The 18,598-nt window shown below is 39.0% G+C and overlaps 3 non-coding genes across 3 annotated transcripts; all 3 read left to right on the top strand.

The window, feature by feature from the left end:
* Positions 1-4,374: 4,374 nt before the first annotated feature.
* trnae-uuc (transfer RNA glutamic acid (anticodon UUC)) lies at positions 4,375-4,446 on the top strand. The gene has a single exon. It is a non-coding gene; the product is annotated as a tRNA-Glu (tRNA).
* A 3,884-nt stretch (positions 4,447-8,330) lies between these two features.
* trnaf-gaa (transfer RNA phenylalanine (anticodon GAA)) lies at positions 8,331-8,403 on the top strand. Its single transcript has one exon. It is a non-coding gene; the product is annotated as a tRNA-Phe (tRNA).
* A 5,539-nt stretch (positions 8,404-13,942) lies between these two features.
* Positions 13,943-14,016, top strand: trnan-guu (transfer RNA asparagine (anticodon GUU)). Its single transcript has one exon. It is a non-coding gene; the product is annotated as a tRNA-Asn (tRNA).
* The last annotated feature ends 4,582 nt before the right edge of the window (positions 14,017-18,598 follow it).

Here is an 18,598-nt window from a genome sequence, read left to right on the forward strand (position 1 = left end):
ATGAACTAGAGCCATGTTTTAAAAGATGTTTCTAGTTTTCTTTTTACGACAAGCCTTTGTTTTTTTAACAGACCTCTTCCTCCGCGATCTGCTGCTTAATGCTTTAGAAGGTGCTCGTCTAGCCCTTTTACGGGATCGGCTTCGAGCTCCTGGAGGACTGGGACGTTTTTTCTATAGCCTCTTGACATCACCATTCCAACGTTCCTCATGGTTGTGAGTGGCGTAGGATGTTATCAAGTTCGACACCACATCCTTCACAATGTTTTTAGCCGCTAACTTTAAATGAGGTTTAGCTATATCAAAACCCCTCCTAAGTAAAGGCATAGCTTTTCTAAAAAGCCCTCTGAATATACCCCCAATCCCTGCCCCGTACATTACCGGAGCCCCAGTAAACCCAGGCATCCCATTTCCAGCTTGATTTTTGTAATATTGTATATAAGGGTTAGAATCTCCATAGACCCTCATTTTCGTATTCTTTTCAATTATATATAAAGAGACTGTTTAACAGGTCTGAAGTGGACCTTCACTATGACCTTCCCAAAACGAAATGTATATAAACTTTTCTTTCTGCAGATTTGTATAATAACTATGTCGATCAATCTACCTCTAAAAGCATTATTCATAGCGTTTATTAATTCCTTTACAGAATCATAATCGGCGGCTATTTTAAATACTGTTTTAACATGCGTATCTATATTACGGGTAAAAAATCTATTCTCCGCATCACTTATATTTTCCCACGTATAAGGGTATTGGATCTCTGCTAATCCAACTTCCCATTTTCCTTGTAGATTCACAGGTTTTGATAACCGTATAGTAAAATCGGCTATAGTGTTCTTTGGAAATATATCCTTTGAGGCGTTACTGGGTAGAGTCACATAAAAGGAGGATTGATCCATCTTGTCAGTAGCCTCGGTGTAATGAAATCTATAATGATGGAGTCCCCTTAATATCCTGCAACTGCTTAGCCTCAATCCAGCTGTTAAATTTGTCCGCCACTTTATAAGACAATACTTTTTACCTTTTTCTTTTTTCTTGGTTAAGATTTTCTCTACCGTAAACAGTCTATCTTCCAACTCTTATCTTCTGTAATTCAAGCTCGTAGAAGGTCCTATTTATTTCCTCTCCATCATAATCCTTCAGCCTGTATACAGGGGGTTTCCTAGGCAACCGTTCATATATATTAAAAATTTCATCCGTGTATGTCTGCTCATAACCTTTTATAAAGGGGGCCCTTAGTTTTGATACTCTAACAGCATCCCCAATCTGAAACTTGAATTTGGGTGGTTTGTACGGAAATTCCTGAGTATATAGATTCTTAAAAACTTTAAAGGAATTGTCTTCATTAACTTCTGAAGGTTTCATTTTAATACTTCTATGGTAAGAATTATTATAAGAGCGAACCATTTCTTTTAGCTTATCTAAATACTTGTGAGTGTTGAAGGCTGTAAAATATTTCCACATTTTAGTCTTCAGAGTCCTATTATACCTTTCAACACCCGTAGAACTCCTCTTTTCCCTCTGGTCACTTATCACTCTAACTTAATGCGCTTTACTTGCTCTTATCTGCTCCCTATTTTACTGCATTTAATCCTGTACGTTAGAGTACTGTAATCTGTCACAAGTGTTATTTAATCTGTAGTATTTTGTATTTAATTATATCCTGATGTAACTATCACTATAATCTTCTCCGTTATTGAATCGTATTTTGTCATATACTTGTACTTGCTAGAACCGAAGTCATTGTATTTTATCTTGCTCTTAATTGTATTAATACTTTTACTGTGATTCTTGAAATGTACTTTTGTTTACGACTGTAAGTCATGGAAGAGTGTATTACCTAATAGCATAAGTATTTTAGTCAGATTCTTGAAAATGTAATTTTCAAGGAAGCATGTTTTTAATGTCATGCTTTATTTTTGCATATCTTGGTAGCATAACAGAGACTAATGGGTGATTACCTTCCCCCTCCCACCCAGAAAAAAGTCGATGTTCCAGCTTGGTAATATCTTGGTAGTTTTGACCAATCATAGCCCGTGTCGCTACCAAGAATTGACCAGAAGAGAGCCAATCAGATTTTGCAGAGCTACCAAGAATGAAGTGACGGAATTATCCAATCAGATCTCATAGAACTACCAAGACTACTGAACGTTTTCAACGACGGGAGATTTATTGAAACTTGAAATCTTTTGGTTTATTTCGAAGTACAATCATCTGAAGAGAAGAATTTTATTACAGTATTATTTTAATTGTCACTAGTACTGTACGTATAGTCACCAAAATTAAAAAAAAAAATGCCAACAATAATGCGCGGATAGTAAACTCTATGTTTTGTAATATTATCAATAAAAATACACGATTGACATTTTTACAATAGGTGTCAATTCTGAGTGTTAAAAATGTAATATTTACGACAGCTAGAAATTTGTTTGTGAGACTGTTTTATCCAAAGCACAATTATATTTAATATATTTGTCCGTTATAATGGTGCTGTAATACATGTATCCGGGACAACAGAAATCGTACCATGGTAAAATAAATAGTACCATACAGTAGCGTGGTATAGTGTTGCATTATACTGTAGATACCATAATACTTCTTAGAAATAAAAAGTACAATCGTATTATCATGGTGGTACTGCATTATAGTACCAGAATAGTGCATTGTACATTGATAGTATAGGATACATTGTGTTTTTCTATCATTTGTTTTGAACGTTATAGTACTGTATTTAACTTTAGGTTTTTAAGTTTAATTTAGTTTTCATTGAAAAATGATCCTGTTTTGAAAGCAATACTTAAAAAACGTGAACATGGGTACTCCATGCTTTTTTTTTAAATAATCTCTCTTTTTTCAACAGTAAGTCCCTTTTGTCATTGTATAGAAGTGTTTATCTGTTTTCACCCAGTGAACCCCTTTTTGATTTCTTGTTGTTTTGTGTAGAAACCTTTTATTTGGCCATTGTGACTATTTTGTGTTTAGGCTATTTATTTAATTGAAGTCTTTTGTTTAACTGCAACCTTGCTATTCTGTCACAAATGCTCTTTTTCAGGTTCAGATGGAACCCTTGTTTAGAAGAAAGGCTGATGGCAGCTCAACCTGACAGCTACAAAGTAATCCATAAGCTGGTATCACCCCAGAAGGTTCAACCATGTAAGTTCTAATTTGAATTAATGCTTATAAAAATAATGATCTTCACATAACTACTTTATAGGTCTCCCTTTCAGTGCTAATTTCATTATCTATTACAATGCATTTTTATAACTTATGGTGTGATTTGAACTTGGGTGCTATATAATGAATGTTTTAATATACACATATCAAATACTGGCATTATTATATTTGGAGGAAAACAGTCAGTTGATATAAATGATATGTGGTCCAGTTACCACACCAGGTACCTATTGCTGTTGTTTTTTAGCTCTGATGACCTGAGCAACCAAGAACTCCAGAAAAATCGTACCTTCTTATACTGGACCATGCAAATACACAGGTACAGTGAACTTGTTAAAGGATTGTCAGTATTACCATTAAAAATATAGGAATAAAGCTTCTAAATTATTAGTGCAATTTTCTCTGAAATTCCACACAGGAGTTGGTAGCAGTGTTTGATTTTTATAATCTTTCATAAATAATTATAACATAGAGGGATTTCTTAATTACAAATACACTTATTTTTTTTATTTTTTTTTTTTGCAGGGGAACTAATTGGTGTGGAGTATTTGTACAATCAGTTCTCCATGACGACGGTACCATGTTTGAGAGGTTGGGGGCTGGCTCTGATCTGTGTATTGAATTTGAGGAAGATGAGGGATTTGCTGACACCGAATGGTTTCAGGATCTAACAGTTCCTACACTGGACAGAGAGAACCTTCCTGCAGCTGTTTCAGTCCAATTGCTCGTATCAAGCTACGATGTAGCCTATGAGAATTACTGACACAATTCAAGGGGAATTAGCTCAAATGGTAGAGCGCTCGCTTAGCATGTGAGAAGTAGCGGGATCGATGCCCGCATTCTCCAAATAGTTTTAATGTATCTGCGTATTTAGTCCCAACGCATTATGGAGATACATACAGTGTGACAATTCTTTGTAACAGAGACGCCCCCCTCCCACATATCTATTTTAAAGCACAGTCTGCTAATTTGTAATATTCCCCAGACTGTAAAACTGCACTGCGCCTTCCCATGTCTTCCGAGAAGCACAAAGGGAGATTTTTTTTATAGTTTTTTAGTAATTGAAGAGTTTGTATTAATTTAGAATAAATATAAATGGCTTGAAGTTTGCTTTCATTTGTAGTTTGTAATGAAATCTCATATCAATCATTGTACTGTATACTAGCTACTGTTGCATGTCCATGATTGGGGTATTTACTTTCCCATATGGTCTAGCGGTTAGGATTCCTGGTTTTCACCCAGGCGGCCTGGGTTCGACTCCCGGTATGGGAACGTCTTTATTATTGTCATTTTGTTACAGAACTGTGGTCATGTGTAATGTGTTTTCATCATGATAATAAAGCTATAGTTACTTGAAATATGAACACACACACACACACACACACACATATATATATATATATATATATATATATATATATATATATATATATACAGAATGATGCAAATGTATTTGACTCTATTCACATCCCCTCACATTTAAAATCCTCCACAGGTTGGGTGCCTCTGAACTCAGATTAATGTTGATATTGTATAAATGCAGAACCAATCGTTCCAGATGGGTAAGACCATTCATTTTTAAATACATGTAATTTGATTTTTGTATTGGTATTATTTGTATTGAGGCAGGGAGGCTGCAGTTGTTTCTAAGCGACAATGAATCTGGTATAAAATTCTTAGGGTTCGTGTCATACGACTTTCTGTCATCAAAGCTGTTTCTGGTGACGTCCACTGGATTATATTTAGAATCTTTGGTTCTGTCGTTCAGTATTTTCTCAAATAAAATGACAAATTAATAGCTCAGTTGGTTAGAGTGAAAGAAACTTCACCCAGTCAGCATGGCTAGCTCTGTTGGTAAAGCAGGAGACTCTTAATTTCAGGGTCGTGGGTTCGAGCCCCACGTTGGGCGTTCTTTTTAAATACAAATTGAAGATGTTTCTTCGAGGCAACGGAGCAATGTATGATTCTGTTCACAATGTATACAGTATTGCAACAAAATTACTTACTTATTGGTCATTGTCATATAGCAATTACTATTGTAAAATGTATGCATCGTGTATAGCTATAACAATATTGACATAAATAATCTTACTTTTTTGGGTTGGATTCAATCCGTCTCTTTTTTTACAATTGTCATTACATCTTTCATGGAGCAACAGTTGGTATGTGCGTAATAAACCCAATCGGGCCTTGATACAAGACAACCCTAGTCTGTACTGAAATAAATAATGCGGTTTTCTACTGTAACAAACGCAGCTTGTCAGGATTCTATTATGGTGTTTCCGAGCTGTTGAACGTTTCTCATAATACACAGGTTTACTGGATTGACAAAAAGGCGATCGACAAAAAGGCGATCGACAAAAAACCACCAACCTTTCGGTTAACAGCCAAACGCGCTAACCGATTGCGCAACAGAGACCAAACTGTTAGACCGCCAAAGCATACAGGAGTGATTAGCAAGACGAGATGCTGCAGAACGTGATCGAGGGAGCAGAACTCAGCAGAACCTGAGATCACATCTAATAAGAAAGCAACAAGGGGCAGGAAAGTCTATGTAATCCATTATGGCAGCACAACATACAGACGTGCTCAAATTTGTTGGTACCCCTCCACAAAAATCGAAGAATGCACAATTTTCTCTGAAATAACTTGAAACTGACAAAAGTAATTGGCATCCACCATTGTTTATTCCATATTTAATAGAAATCAGACTTTGCTTTTGATTTTTTATTCAACATAATATTGTAAATAATAAAACAAATGAAAATGGCATGGACAAAAATGATGGGACCCTTAACCTAATATTTTGTTGCACAACCTTTAGAGGCAATCACTGCAATCAAACGTTTTCTGTAGCTCTCAATGAGACTTCTGCACCTGTTAACAGGTAGTTTGGCCCACTCTTCTTGAGCAAACTGCTCCAGCTATCTCAGGTTTGATGGGTGCCTTCTCCAGACTGCAAGTTTCAGCTCTTTCCATAGATGTTCGATAGGATTCAGATCAGGACTCATAGAAGGCCACTTCAGAATAGTCCAATGTTTTGTTCTTATCCATTCTTGGGTGCTTTTAGCTGTGTGTTTTGGGTCATTATCCTGTTGGAGGACCCATGACCTGCGACTGAGACAGAGCTTTATGACACTGGGCAGAACGTTTCGCTCCAAAATGCCTTGATAGTCTTGAGATTTCATTGTGCCCTGCACAGATTCAAGGCACCCTGTGCCAGGCGCAGCAAAGCAGCCCCAAAACATAACCGAGCCTCCTCCATATTTCACTGTAAGTATGGTGTTCTTTTCTTTGAAAGCTTCATTTTTTCGTCTGTGAACATAGAGCTGATGTGACTTGCCAAAAAGCTTCAGTTTTGACTCATCTGTCCAAAGGACATTCTCCCAGAAGGATTGTGGCTTATCAATATGCATTTTAGCAAATTCCAGTCTGGCTTTTTTATGTTTTTCTTTCAAAAGTGGAGTCCTCCTGGGTCTTCTTCCATGGAGCCCACTTTTGCTCAAAAAGCGACGGATGGTGCGATCAGAAACTGACGTACCTTCACCTTGGAGTTCAGCTTGTATCTCTTTGGCAGTTATCCTTGGTTCTTTTCTACCATTCGCACTATCCTTCTGTTCAATCTGGGGTCGATTTTCCTCTTGCGGCTGCGCCCAGGGAGGTTGGCTACAGTTCCATGGACCTTAAACTTCTTAATAATATGTGCAACTGTTGTCACAGGAACATCAAGCTGCTTGGAGATGGTCTTGTAGCCTTTACCTTTACCATGCTTGTCTATTATTTTCTTTCGGATCTCCTCAGACAACTCTCTCCTTTGCTTTCTCTGGTCCATGTTCAGTGTGGTGCACACAATGATACCAAACAGCACAGTGACTACTTTTCTCCATTTAAATAGGTTGAATGACTGATTACAAGATTGGAGACATGTGTGATACTAATTAAAGAAACTAATTAGTTTGAAATATCACTATAATCCAATTATTTATTATCTTTTCTAAGGGGTACCAACAAATGTGTCCAGGCCATTTTAGAATATCTTTGTAGAATCAGCAATAATTCAACTCTTTTCATAGCTTCTTTGCTTTATTCTATGACATACCAAAGGCATGCAAGTATACATGATAAAATAGCTTTTAATTTCATCACTTTTCAGGAGGAATGAAGCATTATTTCAATGAGCTGTAAGGGTACCAACAAATTTGAGCACGTCTGTATGTCGTTTTGTTAGATAACACCCTGGGAGACAACAGAGCAGTGTGTGTAAATAGCTACAATGGAAACTATATATTTGCGACTTAATTTTGATACAGAACTTGTGGTCATGTGTAATCTGTTTTTATTATTATAATAAAGCCACGATCCCTGCTTTAGGAGGCCAGTGCTTAATCCATTAGGCTACTAGGGCTGCCATCAATAGCATTTTTGGTAGTACTAAAGAAAGTGGGAACAATAATATTGTGGTTTACTACATAATATCCCACCCATCGTTGGTGTTCAAACAAAGCAGAGTCTTACATTGGGAAAGGGCCATACCTGTCAGTAAGTATTTTAAATTCATTTGGGAAGGTTTAAGATTGTGAAGAAGTTTAAATATGCTGCGTATTTGCGCATTGGGAACCTTACATAATTAGGTTTCTGATTAATGCCACTTCTTACGGACAGTAATCAAGGTGACGATACAAGACCAGAGCCAATAAAACAGTTATTTGCTTGTCCTTTCACTACCATATTCTATTGTGCTTGATCAGAATATGCGTGAATCCTGAAAACATCTTGTTAATATGTAAACAAAGCCAGCAGTCACTTTATTGATCACCCTGTGGACTAACCGCTATTGGAATACAGATGATTGTGTTAAAGATGTTAATAGATTTCAATGCACACGTTTTAGAGCTAAGTGTTTGTTGAGGCAGTTCAAGCGCTGCACTTTCAGGCAGCCAGTTCCAGTGTTTGCCTTTTGGACTTACTCTGGAAGGAATACAAAAAAAAAAAAACATTTGTTGAGAACCGCATTTGGGAGAAAACTTGACAGTTTCGAAAAGCATTTGTAAAGGCATCGGATTCTATGATGGTGTTGCCGAGCTGTTGAACGTTTTTCATTATAGGTTTACTGGATTGCCAAAAAGAATGCTATCTCGAAACATCAGTCTCGTCTCGCCGAAATAGCTCAGTTGGGAGAGCGTTAGACTGAAGATCTAAAGGTCCCTGGTTCGATCCCGGGTTTCGGCAAACAAGAAGATGACAATATGTTTTGTATTATTTTTAACTAAAAAAACAGAGCACATTTTTTCTTCATCGTAATTGAAAGAAATAAAAACGTATCAGAGTGCAGTTTTCTAATGTGATTAAGAAATGCAAAAAGCATCGTCCCTGGGTGGGCTTGAACCACCAACCTTTCAGTTAACAGCCGAACGCGCTAACCGATTGCTCCAGCTAGGAGTTCAAATTTAGTTTCGTTATATTAGCACGATTCTTTACTAACTTTTACAAATTAGCTTATTAGGGGCTTCGTGTTTTTAACATGGTTCAGGTGCAGTCCGGGCAGACTGACTGGAGCATCATTACAGTAAGTATACCGCACTGCGCTCAGCTTTGTGTGGCCGCTGATACACAAATTAATGAACGACTATTAAATAAATCACATGTATTGCTTTTTAATGCTAAATATTTATCTGGTATTCTAAGTATTATCTACAATTAATAATTCAGCTCTATTCATATTCAGAATGTAATACAGTATTAAAACTATCAAACTGACTGGAAACAGGGAACACATTAATTGCGATCGATTCGATACCAATGGGATTACATAAGAGCTGTTGTGTATAGACAATGTCATAAACGCCGAAATGAACACGGACGGTCTTTATTAAGGGCTGACTCGTTTACACGTTCGAGAGATCTAGGTGTACTGGACAAATCTACTGGATTTTTTTTTTCCAAATCGTAAGTGTACCGCCTGTGATAATACATTTAAAACTAAGAAAATGTACAAGCCATACAACGAAAAAAAAGAGTACAGTATCTTACAAGTGATTGTGCTTCAGCTCATGTCATTAATGTGATTTCTTGTCCTAGCCATTTGCAATATGATGGTAAAACTACTAGACAGTTACAATTGCGCATTAATGAGCGAACATAAAAGTTCAATTAGGAGAAAATATATTCATCCACCACTAGCTAGACATTTTGTAGATGCCAAACATTCCGTTTCAGATCTTAAATTCTGTGGCATACAAACATTTTCAAGATCGCAGTGGTGGTAATGTCACGGGTGACGAATGTGTTGATTATTATTTTATTCAGTGTTATCACTTATGATTTTTGAATTTTAATTGGATTGGTTTTCCTTTTTTTGCAGTTTGTTTATTTGAATTATTGTTTTATTTTTGAGCATTAGATGCATTTTAATGTGTATTTGTTCACTTAACCATACGTCATCCACTCTCTGGTCCAGACCTCCTCTTAGGGCTCCTGTCCAGACGCCTGTTTGGGCAGCCCTCTCCATAGGGTGCTGCGCTTCATCTGAAGTCCTCAGGAGAGATCCTGATATCCTGACATAAACCACGAACGCAAAGGTTCTTGTCAGTACCTCTTCAAATGTCTTCAGTCACCAAGTTCCGCAGTCCTCCCAGAGTGAGTCCACAAAAAAAAATAACAAAACGAAACTGACACTGTCCGTGCACAAAAAAAACAAAACAAAAAAAACACTCGCTGTCTAATCTCGTCCTCTTTATTTTCGTTTACTTCCCTCGGCATCTCTCTCTTTCCTAGTCCGGTATCTCCTAGTTCCATGCTCCCAGTCTCTTAGTTCCTCACCCTTTTTTTATACCGCAAAGCCCTTCTAATTCCAGGTGTGTACAGAGCTACCAAGAATGAAGTGACGGAATTATCCAATCAGATCTCGTAGAACTTCCAAGAATACTGAGCGTTTTCAACGATGGGAGATTATTGAATCCTGAAGTCTTTTGGTTTATTTCAAAATACAATCATCTGAAGGTAAGAATTTTATTACAGTATTGTTTTAATCACTAGTACTGTACGTATAGTAACCAATAATTAAAAAAATGCCAATATTTATATATGTTCATATTACAAATGTCAGCTGTAGAAAGGCGCGGATAGTAAACTCTATGTTTTGTAATATTATCACTAAAAATACACGATTGTCATTTTTACAATAGGTGTCAGTTCTGAGTGTTAAAAAAATGTAATATTTACGACAGCTAGAAACTTGTTTGAGGGACTGTTTTATCCAAAGCGCAATTATATTTAGTACATTTGTCCGTTATAATGATACTGTAATACATGTATCCGGGACAACAGAAATCGTACCATGGTAAAATAAATAGTACCATACAGTAGCGTGGTATAGTGTTGCATTATACTGTAGATACCAGGATACTTCTTAGAAATAAAAAGTACAATCGTATTATCATGGTGGTACTGCATTATAGTACCAGAATAGAGCATTGTACATTGATAGTATAGGATACATTGTGTTTTTCTATCATTTGTTTTTAATTATGTATCCATGAACGTTATAGTACAGTATTTAACTTTAGGTTTTTAAGTTTAATTTAGTTTTCATTGAAAAATGATCTTGTTTTGAAAGCAATGCTTAAAAAATGTGAACATGGGTACTCCATGCTTTTTTTTAAATAATCTCTCTTTTTTCAACAATGTTTCCCTTTTCTCATTGTATAGTAGTGTTTATTTGTTTTACCCAGTGAACCCGTTTTTGATTTCTTGTTGTTTTGTGTAGAAACCTTTTATTTGGCCATTGTGACTATTTTGTGTTTAGGCTATTTATTTAATTGAAGTTTTTTGTTTAACTGCAACCTTGCTATTTTGTCACAAATGCTCTTTTTTCAGGTTCAGATGGAAGTCCTGTTTAGAAGAAAGGCTGATGGCAGCTCAGTCTGACTGATACAACGTGATCCATAAGCTGGTATCGCCCCAGAAGGTTCAACCATATAAGTTCGAATTTGAATCAATGCTTATAAAAATAATGATCTTCACATTATAACTACTTTATAGGTCTCCCTTTCAGTGCTAATTTCATTATGTTTTAGAAAGCATTTTTATAACTTATGGTGTGATTTGAACTTGGGTGCTATATAATGAATGTTTTAGTATACACATATAAAATACTGGCATTATTATATTTGGCGGAAAACAGTCAGTTGATATAAATGATATGTGGTCCAGTTACCATACCAGGTACCTATTGCTGTTGTTTTTCAGCTCTGATGACTGGTGCTGAACTGAGCAACCAAGAACGCCAGAAAAATCGTACCTTCTTATACTGGACCATGCAAATACACAGGTACAGTGAACTTGTTAAAGGATTGTCAGTATTACCATTAAAAATATAGGAATAAAGCTTCTAAATCAATAGCGCAATTTTCTCTGAAATTCCACACAGGAGTTGGTAGCAGTGTTTGATTATTATAATCGTTCACAAATAATTATAAGGTAGCTGCATTTCTTAATTACAAATACACAATTTTTTTTTTTTTTTTGCAGGGGAACTAATTGGTGTGGAGTATTTGTACAATCAGTTCTCCATGACGACGGTGCCTTGATTGAGAGGTTGGAGGCTGGCTCTGATCTATCTATTGAATTGGAGGAAGATGAGGGATTTGCTGACACCGAAGGGTTTCATGATCTAACAGTTCCAACACTGGAGACAGAGAACCTTCCTGCAGCTGTTTGAGTCCAATTGCTCGCATCAAGCTGCGATGTAGCCTATGAGAATCGCTGGCACAATTCAAGGGGAATTAGCTCAAATGGTAGAGCGCTCGCTTAGCATGCGAGAAGTAGTGGGATCGATGCCCGCATTCTCCAAATAGATTTAATGTATCTGTGTATTTTGTCCCGGCGCATTATGGAGATAAATACAAAGTGTGACAATTCTTTGTAACAGAGACGCCCACCCTGCATGTGTATTTTAAAGCAGTCTGCTAATTTGTAATATTCCCCAGACTGAAAAACTGCAGTGTGCCCTCCATTGTATGCCTTCCGAGAATCACAAAGGGAGATTTTTTATTTTTTTTAGCAATTGAAGAGTTTGTGTTAATTGAGAATATTCTGAAGAGTTTGTGTTAATTGAAAATATAAATGGTTTGAAGTTTGCTTTCATTTGTAACATGTTTGTAATGAAATATGTTTTGTGGTTTTTACCAATCATTGTACTGTATACTAGCTACTGTTGCATGTCCATGATTTTGCTACTCAGTATCCCGTATGGTCTAGCGGTTAAGATTCCAGGTTTTCACCCAGGCGGCAAGGGTTCGACTCTTGTTATGGGAATGTTTTTGTTATTGTCATTTTGTTACAGAACTATGGTCATGTGTAATGTGTTTTCATTATGATAATAAAGCTACAGTTACTTGAAATATGAATATATATAGAATGATGCAAATGTATTTGACTCTATTCACATCCCCTCACATTTAAAATCCTCCACAGGTTGGGTGCATCTCAACTCAGATTAAGGTTGATACTGTATAAATGCAGAACCAATCTTTCCAGATGGATGAGACCATTTATTTTTAAATACATGTAATTCGATTTTTGTATTGGTTTTATTTGTATTGAAGCAGGGAGGCTGCAGTTGTTTCTAAGCGACAATGAATCTGGAATAACATTCTTAGGGTTCGTGTCATATGACTTTGTCTCATCAAAGCTGTTTCTGGTGACGTTCAGTGGATTATATTTAGAATCTTTGGTTCTGTCGTTCAGTATTTTCTCAAATAAGATGACAAATTAATAGCTCAGTTGGTTAGTGTGAAAGACTCTTCCATCAGTCAGCCTGGCCAGCTCAGTTGGTAGAGCATGAGACTGTTAATATCAGGGTCGTGGGTTCGAGCCCCACGTTGGGTGTCCTTTTTAAATACAAATGTTTCTTCGAGGCAACGGAGCAATGTCTGATTCTGTTCACATTGTATACAGCATTGCAACACAATTACTTATTGGTCATTGTCATATAGCAATTGCTATTGTAAAATGCGTGCATCGTTTATAGCTATAACGATATTGAAATAAATAATCTTACTTTTTTGGGTTGGCTTCAATCCATTTCTTTTTTTACTGTAGTCATTACATCACTCATGGAGCAACAGTAGGTATGTGCGTAATAAACCCAATCGGGCCTTGATACAATAGACAACCCTAGTCTGTGCTGAAATAAATAACGCTGTTTTCTAGTGTGATAAGCGCCGCTTGTCAGGCTGGCCAAGTGGTCTAAGGCACCAGGTGCAAGGACTCTGTTTTTCCAAAGAATTGTGTGTTCTGGTCTCCGAATGGAGGTGTGAGTTCAAATTTCACTTCTGACAGTTCAGTTTTACTTATTTTTAAAAGGAATACTTGTGTTCATTTTACTATAAAAGATTGTTTCAAGGAAATCAACAGCTGATACCAAACTCTTGTCAGCACTCAATACCATTTTAATTTCCATTTTAAATCAGACTAAAATAGTGTTCCTAACACAGATTGCATTTTTGTTGTAAACAGACTACTTGTTAAAGTAATTGAAAAATATTTTGTCAAAACATGTTATTTAACTTGATTGTTTTAATATTCCAAATAACATATTACTTTGAAAAACATCTCCGTCGGCCACTGGATCGTGGTCTCAGGCTGGGATGCGGACCATTGAGAACAGTATAAACGATCTATTAGTGGAAGTAGCTTACATGAGAAATGCCCTCGTTTAACATGCTAGGATGATCCCTACCGTATGCTGTGGAGGTTTAACAGTTTGGTCTCTGTGGCGCAATCGGTTAGCGCGTTCGGCTGTTAACTGAAAGGTTGGTGGTTCAAGTCCACCCAGGGACGATGGTTTTTGCATTTCTTAATCACATTAGAAAATGGCACTCTGATAAGTTGTTATTTCTTACATTTACACTGAAGAAAAAAATATGCTCTGTTTGTTAGTTCAAAATAAAAACAGTCTTGCTATTGCCAACTGCCAACTGTGCTAATTCGACTTGACAAAGCTAGTGTTTCGAGATAGCATTCTTTTTTGGCATGCCTTTTTGTCAATCCAGTAAACCTGTGTATTATGAGAAAATTTCAACAGCTCGGAAACACCATAACAGAATCCTGACAAGCTGCGCTTGTTACAGTAGAAAACCACATTATTTATTTCAGCACAGTCTAGGGTTGTCTATTGTATCAAGACCCGACTGGATTTATTACGCACATACCAACTGTTGCTCCATAAAAGATGTAATGACAATTGTAAAAAAAGAGACGGATTGAAGCCAACCCAAAAAAGTAAGATTATTTATTTCAATATCGTTATAGCTATAAACGATGCATGCGTTTTACAATAGCAATTGCTATATGACAGTGACCAATAACTAATTTTGTTGCAATACTGTATACAATGTGAACAGAATCAGACATTGCTCCGTTGCCTCGAAGAAACATCTATAATTTGTATTTAAAAAGGACACCGAACGTGGGGCTCGAACCCACGACCCAGAGATTAAGAGTCTCATGCTCTACCGACTGAGCTAGCCAGGCTGACTGGTGGACGTTTCATTCACTCTAACCAACTGAGCTATTAATTTGTCCTCTGAAAATGCTGAACGACAGAACCAAATATTTCAAATATAATCCACTGAATGTCACCAGAAACAGCTTTGATGACACAAAGTCGTATGACACGAACCCTAAGAATGTTATTCCAGATTCATTGTCGCTTAGAAACAACTGCAACCTCCCTGCCTCAATACAAAAATCTAATTACATGTATTTAGTCTACAGGAACCAGGGACCGAGGCAGATAGGTAAGCTCCTGCTTCAAGTAATTTTAAACTAACTACATTTGGTAACATTGTAAGGTGGTGATTGAATTAGCTGAGTTAGTGTGTGATTAGTACCACGTGAGTGGTTAAATTGATTAGAAGTTGATTTGCTATTTGATTGGTTTCCACACAGTTTAGTTGGTTCTTTTGCCACGCAGTTGTTATATATATATATATATATATATATATATATATATATATATATATATATATATATATATTATGGAGCCTATTTCCACGCCAGCAAGAAGCGCCAGGAAACAGAAGAGCCTCAACAAAAGAGCCGGGAGTCTAGCTGTGGGAGTCCGGCGAGGGGAGGCCTGCCTCGAGACGCTGTTCGAATAGATCCGAACCTAACAGCGCTCTGGAAGATGCCATCTACTAGTCAGGTCTATACCCTCCACCCCACCGCTCCCACTGTACCTATTTGTCTTGCTTGTCCTGCTATGACTGTCTCTCACATCCCTGTTCTGTCCTCTCGTCCTCGTCCTCTGCCCTCTCTCCGCCGCTGCTCCTCCAACCCCTCTAACCTCATCCCTCTGCCTCTCCTCCCCTCCCACACACTCTCTGGTGCACTCTGGAACTGTCACTCTTCTGCCAACAAAGCTGATTTCATAACTGCCTTTGCCTCCCACCTCTCGCTCGATTTCTTTGCTCTCACTGAAACCTGGCTGTCCCCTGATAACACTGTAACTCCTGCTGCCCTGTCCTCTCTCTACGTCCTGTCCAATACTCTGCATCTCAGTGGATAGGGAGGTGGGATTGGTCTTCTCCTCTCTCCCTTCTTACTCTTTTCTGTCCCCTCCGACCTCTCTTCACTCTCTGTTAACACCTTTGAATTTCATGCAGTCCAACTAACCTCTCCCTGTCAACTCCTGCTAATTGTACTGTACTGTCCCCCTGGGCCTCTCGCTCACTTTCTAGATGAACTCGACTATCTACTATCCTCCCTCCCCTCTCTGTCTGCCCCAACTGTCCTGTTAGGTGACTTCAATATCCATCTCTCCAACCCCAGCCACTCTGCCGGATTCCTCCCTCTCCTTCACTCCTTCGACTTTTGTCTCTCTCCACCCCCCCCCCCACCCACAAAGCTGGCCGTCAACTGGACCTCACCTTCTCCAGGGCCTGCTGCCCCTCACCCTCTCTGTGACCCCCTGGACCTCTCTGATCACTATTTCATCTCTTTTCCTCTGTCTCTCCCCTCTCTCCCTGCTCCTCCTACCCCCACTGTCACCTCTCGTCGTACCCTCCGCTCTCTCTCCCCTTGTCCTTGCCTCCACTGCTCTCTCTCACCTCACTCCTATTGACTCCTTCTCACAACTCCCTGTAAACTCTACTACCTCCACCCTCTTCTCCTCCCTCACCTCCTCCCTCGACTCCCTCTGTCCCCTCACCTCCCGACCTGCTCGTCCCTCCCCTCCCCATCCCTGGCTCTCCTCTGCGCTCCGCTCGGCAAGAATCACACTGCGATCTGCTGAAAAGAAATGGAAGAGAACCAAACTCCCTGCTGCCCTAGACCTCTACCGCACTCTCCTCTCCTCCTTCTCCTCTACTCTCTCCTCTGCTAAATGTACTTATTTCCAATCTGTATTCCAAGCCTCCACTAACAACACACGTAAACTATTCTCTACCTTCTCCTCCTTCCTAAACCCTCCACCCTTCCTCCTCCCTCCTCTATCTCCTCTGATGACTTTGCCTCTTTATTCTCTTTTAAAATCTCAGATATCCGCAAACTCTTTAACACCTCTCTCTCCCCCGCACCCCCTCCTGCTCCAAACCCTACACCCACTACATCCCCTACTAACTAGCCCTCCTTCTCCACCTTCTCTCCCCTCTCAGACTCTGACCTCTCCTCCCTGCTCCAGGGTCACAAACCCACCACGTGTGCCCTGGACCCCCTCCCCACTCACCTCTTTCAAGCTGCTGCTCCTGCTATACTTCCCTTCATCTCCTCCCTTCTCAACACCTCTCTCCTTTCTGGTCTCTTTTCCTCTGCCTCCAAACAAGCCTCTATCACTCCCCTCCTCCCGTATTCGCAGCACATCTCCACTCCGGCACGCACTTGCCGATTCTTTCTGAGAAACATATGAAGAATCCGACCCTTCCTCACCAACTACACTACCCTGGGATCCTTCAAGAAGCTGCTTGATGATATTCTGGGATCAATAAGCTACTAACAACCAAACGAGCAAGATGGGCTGAATGGCCTCCTCTCATTTGTAAACTTTCTTATGTTCTTATTTTCTTATGTTCTTGCAGGGGACGGGTGTGGCTCTGAAGGGTGTGGCTCTGGAGGCTGTGTGGTCCAGTCGTTAAATAAATGGGCTTATAACCATGTGGTCCCCTGGTCAAATCCCACCCCAGCCACTGACTCATTGTGTGACCCTGAGCAAGTCACTTAACCTCCTTGTGCTCTGTCTTTCGGGTGAGACGTAGTTGTAAGTGACTCTGCAGCTGATGCATAGTTCACACACCCTAGTCTCTGTAAGTCGCCTTGGATAAAGGTGTCTGCTAAATAAAACATATGAAGAATCCGACCCTTCCTCACCAACTACACCACCCAGCTCCTGGTCCAGGCCTTGGTACTCTCCCGCCTAGACTACTGCAACTCCCTCCTGGCTGGCCTCCCTGCACCCGCGACCCATCAGCTCCAGCTCATCCAGAACTCAGCTGCTCGCCTGGTGTTCCCTCTGCCTCGCTTCTCCCATGCAACTCCACTACTCCGCTCACTCCACTGGCTCCCGATCACCGCTCGCATCCAGTTCAAGACTCTTGTAGTCACCTACAGATGCCTTGACCAGACTGCACCCAGCTACCTCCAGACCCTCATCTCTCCCTACACCCCCAATTGACCTCTCCACTCCTCCTGCACTAGAAGACTGGCTCTACCTCCTCTATGCCCCCTGCCTCCAGAGCACGCTCCTTCTCCACCCTCGCTCCGCAGTGTTGGAATGACCTTCCTACAGATGTCAGGACTGCCCAGTCCCTGACCACATTCCGGCGCCTCCTTAAGACTCACCTCTTCAGACAGCACCTGTAGAACTCCTCTTTTCCTTCTGGACACTTATCACTCTAACTTAATGTGCTTTACTTGCTCTTATCTGCTCCCTATTTTATTGCATTTAATCTTGTACTTTAGAGTAGTGTAATCTGTCCCAAGTGTTATTTAATCTGTAGTATTTTGTTTTTAATTATATCCTGATGTAACTATCACTGACACTGTTATCTGCTCCGTTATTGAATCGTATTTTGTCATATTCTTGTACTTGCTAGAACCGAAGTCATTGTATTTTATCTTGCTCTTAATTGTATTAATACTTGCACTGTGATTCTTGAAATGTATTTTTGTTTACGACTGTAAGTCACCCTGGATAAGGGTGTCTGTTAAGAAATAAAAAAAAAAAAAAAATAATAATAATAATAATAATAATAATAATAATAATAATAATAATAATAATAATAATGTTCAGATAGGATTGTCTTGATCTTGTTTTATAGAGAGTTAAAGTAACTCCCAGCACTAATGCCCAATGCAGTTGTGTTCAATTTGAAGCAGTGTCTTGGGTTCACTTTGTCCAGACCAGGTAGGATTTTATAGACTTCAA

The sequence above is a fragment of the Acipenser ruthenus genome, unplaced genomic scaffold (genome assembly GCF_902713425.1).
Source record: "Acipenser ruthenus unplaced genomic scaffold, fAciRut3.2 maternal haplotype, whole genome shotgun sequence".
In the NCBI taxonomy this organism is placed as follows: Eukaryota; Metazoa; Chordata; class Actinopteri; order Acipenseriformes; family Acipenseridae; genus Acipenser; species Acipenser ruthenus.